Below are 4578 nucleotides of genomic sequence, written 5' to 3' on the forward strand. Positions count from 1 at the left end.
AAAGATTAAATATTTTGTCTTCAATGTCTGAGGTTCTGTCTTCCAGGTGTTCTATCCTATTGTTATGCTTTCTATGGAGTTTTTAACTTGGTTTATTGTTTCCTTCATTTCAAGGATTTCAGTTTGTTTGTTTGTTTGTTTTCAGTATCTCTAACTCTTTATTGAAATGATCTCTTGCTTCCCGTATTTGGTCTTTTAACCGTTGATTGGTGCGATCATTTAATGCCTGCATTTGCTCTTTCATCTCCTCCTTCAATGCCTGCATTTGCTCTTTCATCTCCTCATTTCCTTCCCTGATTGTTTTAATTATGTACATTCTGAACTCCCTTTCTGACATTTCTTCTGCTGTGCTATCATTGGGTTTTATTGATATAGTATCTAGGTTTGTTTGGGACATTTTCTTCCCTTGTTTTTTCATATTGGTCAGTTGTCAGTGGGACCCTGAGATATTGCAGATTTTCTCTATTGGCTTATAGTGTCCCGGTAGATTTCCAGTGTATCACCTCCCAGCCTTCAGTAGTCTGAAGTCTTGTAGGAACTTGATAATGTAGTGCTTCTGAAGAAAGCTGCCACTAGCCCCCTACTGGTTCCAGGGCTTGGATCTGGCTCTGTGCAGAAAGGCTCTCACTGGGGGCCTGCACCATGCAGCTGGCCATGTGGGGGGAGCCCACCGCCGGAGTGTGGAAGGCTACCTGGGAAAGACTCTAGCTGCCCTGCCCTGCTCTGATAAGCCACCCCTATCTGTGCCTGCCACCCGGGCTGAGCTTTACCCAGTGGGCAGACTCACCCGTGGCTCTATTTCAGTCCGAATCTCTCAATGCCTCCCCTTCTTAACTCCTGGGTTCTGGAGCAACTGGGGGTGCAGTCACCCTCTAGGCCGCCATCTTGGATCACCCCGTGGAAAGAGCCTGCGGCCGGAGTGGGCAGAACTGCCTGGAGAAGTCTCTGGCTGCCCTGCCCTGATCCCAGAGGCTGCTTGCGGATCGAAGCTCTCCGTTGGCTCGGGGACTTGTGGCTGGCTCTGTGTAGAAAGGCTCTCACTGGGCTGTCTGCTCCGAGAAGCTAGCCTTGAAAGGCGCCTCCCACCGCAGGGGGCCGGGCTGCTGGGGAAGTCTCTGGCTGCCCTGTCCTGGTCCCTGAAGCCACTTGCGAGCCGGAGCACGCTGCGCTGGCTCCGGGACTTGAAGCTTGTTCTGATCAGAAAGACTCTCACTAGGGGGCCTGCTCCGAGAACCTGGAGAAGCTGGCTGTGTGGGAGGCGCCCACCACCGGAGTGCGCAGGGCTGCCTATGGAAGACTCTAGCTGCCTTGCCCTGCTCCGATAAGCCACCTCTATCTGGGCCTGCCACCCGGGCGGAGCTTTACCCAGTGGGCAGACTCACCCGTGGCTCTATTTTAGTCCGAGTCTCTCAATGCCTCCCCTTCTTGACTCCTGGGTTCTGGAGCGACTGGGGATGCAGTCACCCTCTAGTCCGCCATCTTGGATCGCCACTTTTTTACTTCTTCATCTAATATCTTTGAAGTCTGTTGCTAGTGAGTTATGAACTTTAGGAGTTGCAATTTAATCTTGTTCTTTTTTCACATTTCTTATGTTACTGTGTTGGGGTTTATGCATTTGTTAGGACATATTTCTCTTCTACTCTTATTGTGGGCCTTTTTACAGTACCTCCTTCTCTTGTCAAAATCTCCTAGAATGATAAAGAATGAGATCCCCTTGGAGGTATGGTACCCTTGGCTTGATGTTAATTCTCTGTTGTTGCTAGAGCAATGGATGTCCACAAGTGGGACCTGAGGGCCCACCCCTAGACTTTATTACTTGGGGCGTGATCATTAGTTTGGGATTTTGTCTCTTTAATTCTTTGTATTAAGGTACAATTGATGTTTGAGTGTCATTAATTTGTAATTGGAGCAAGGTGCACTGTCTTTTGACTGATTTAGTTCAGCAGCAGAGTCTCTGTCCTATGAACTTCTAGTGTCCTTGTAAGTTCCCAGCACTTCATAGTAAAGGGGTAAAACAAACAAAATAGCAACAATCAATGCAAATAGTATGTAACATTAAATTAAATACCAGTGCCTACTATGATATGTACAACCCTAATTAACCCCAAAACAGAAATGGTAGAGTCAGCAATCGCCAACAGCAAAAACATTAAATAAATGTGTATTAGATTTGTCATTAAATAGCAGTTGTCAACTGTGTCATCCACAGTAATAATGATTGCAATGACATGAATGCAGGGTCAGGGGTTACATATATCATAGTTCTAAAAGATGGTAAAAATGGAATTCATTAAGAGGAATAAAAATGTGAGAGGAAGGTAGAGGAGAGTTTGGAATGCTTAAAATGTGAACAGAGAGGAGTCAGAAGAGATGTAGGAAGAGATAATTATAAAGAAGGAGGAGAAAAATGGGTAAAACAAAGTAAAGGGAGAGAAAAATAGGAAAAAAGAAGAGAATTTGACTATTAGTGGGAGAAGAATAGAAAGAAATAGAAATGAGAAACAAAAACAAAACAAAGCTGAAATAATCAAAACCCAAACCCTAATCCTCACAAGATAAGGCAAGGAAAAATAAATATACCCATGTTTAAAAAATACTTAAAGTGAGAAAAGGAAACAAGCGTGTGTATCTATATATGTCCACAAGTCAACAAGCACAAGAATACACACACACACACACAAAGTTAGAGGGAAAAAAATACAGAAAAAGGATTCTTAATGAAAAGTGAAAGAATCATTTCCACTTAGATAGTCAAAATAGTCAATGAAAATGTATGGTTGTAGTCTGAGTGCACAGTCCTTCTTTCCATTTTTCTTGGGCTATGTACTTGCTGGGAAGCAGGACTCCTGTTGCTTGGATCCTGAGTCACAAGACAACTGGAAATGCAACCTTCCTGTAATCAGCCATTTTGAGTCTCTCTTTTATTCTTTTTTCTTTTTACAGATTGCTCATTTCTCATAGAAATAGAGAAAAGAATCATGAACTTCATCTGAAAGAATAAGAGAACTTGAATAGCCAAAACAATCCCGAGCAGGAATAGTGAAGCAGCAGGTATCACAATACCAGAACTTAAACTATAGTACAGAGCAACAGTAACAAAAGTGGCATGGTCTTGGCACCAGAGTAGACAGGCAGACCAATGATACAGAATAGAGGACACAGAGACAAACCCACATAAATACAGTTACCTCAAACTAGGCAAAGAAATCAAAAACATACAATGGAGAAAAGACAGCCTGTTCAACAAATGGTACTGGGAAAACTAGAAATCCATATGCAGTAAAATGAAATTAAATCTCTTTTTTATTCTTGTTTAAATTATTCAGAAATATTTTGTTAATGTTTTTTCAAAGGATTATTAAATTAAATGCATTTATCAATTCTCCCATCAGTTGTATTTAAGAGTCTGCAATGTGCAGCATATGCTGCCTATCAAAGTAAATAGAACAGAATGGGTCACTGTTAGAGGCCATGGACTTGGTGGTTAGAATCCTTGACTCTTTCACCCCTCTTTAGCCAGTTCTGTACTTACTTCTTTAAGTCATGTGAAAAATAACTTGGGTTACTCTAAAGAATAACCAAATAATCTTTGATATGTATTTTCAACTTTTTCATTTAAAAAAAAGTGAAATAAACCTTTACATTTATTTTCCAGAACTTTAAGGCAGCACAACTATTGCTCAGAACAATTTGGTATTACGAACATGGTAAAAAAAGTAAGGAATTGGACTAGTAGAGTTACTTTGTCAGTATATATGTGTGTGTGTGTGTGTGTGTGTTTTAGCTGTTTCACTGCTGTGACCAAAGGACTGTCAACGACAATTTTAGAGGAGGAAATGTGTATTTGGGGGGGATGGTTTCAGAGATCTCATCCATAAGTGGCAAACTCCATTGCTCTGGACCTGAGATGAGGCAGAACACCATGGTGGAAGAATGTGGTGGAGGAAAGCAGTTCAGGACGTGGCTGCCAGTCACAGGGAGAGCTCTCACTCCCTAGAGACAAAACGTATACCCCAAAGGCATGCCCCCAATGATTACCAGATCTAGTCACACCCTACCTGCCTACACTTATCACCTAGTTAATCTCCATCAGCAGATAAATGCCCTGATTAGGTTAAGGCTCTCGTAACCCAATCATTTCACCTCTGAACTTTCTTGCATTATCCTACACCTGAGTTTTTGGGGGACACCTAATATCTAAACAATAACATTGTGTGTATGTGTGTGCATGTGTGTGTGTATGTGTATCTCCCCCACCCCCTGGACATCTTAGGCTTCAAAATCTTCTAATTTTGGCTCCAAATGAACAATTTTATCCTATCTAGTGCCTGCGTTATGAATGCTGGGGATAGTGCACTAGGAATGGATCCAGAGCCAGTGTGCTCGGGTGACTGCAGAAGACTGCAATGCAGGTTGCAACACAATGATAGATGGATGGAGCCTGTAATAGGCTTACTGTAATTGTTTAAGGCATTGAAAACCCTCCATCTTTACTAAGACTCCTGATATATATTCCCATATCAAGTACATGTCCAACAATCCTATTTATAACGAATCTGTGCTGCGCCAAGTTTTGTA

Source organism: Sciurus carolinensis, chromosome 1, assembly GCF_902686445.1.
Source record: "Sciurus carolinensis chromosome 1, mSciCar1.2, whole genome shotgun sequence".
Lineage (NCBI taxonomy): Eukaryota > Metazoa > Chordata > Mammalia > Rodentia > Sciuridae > Sciurus > Sciurus carolinensis.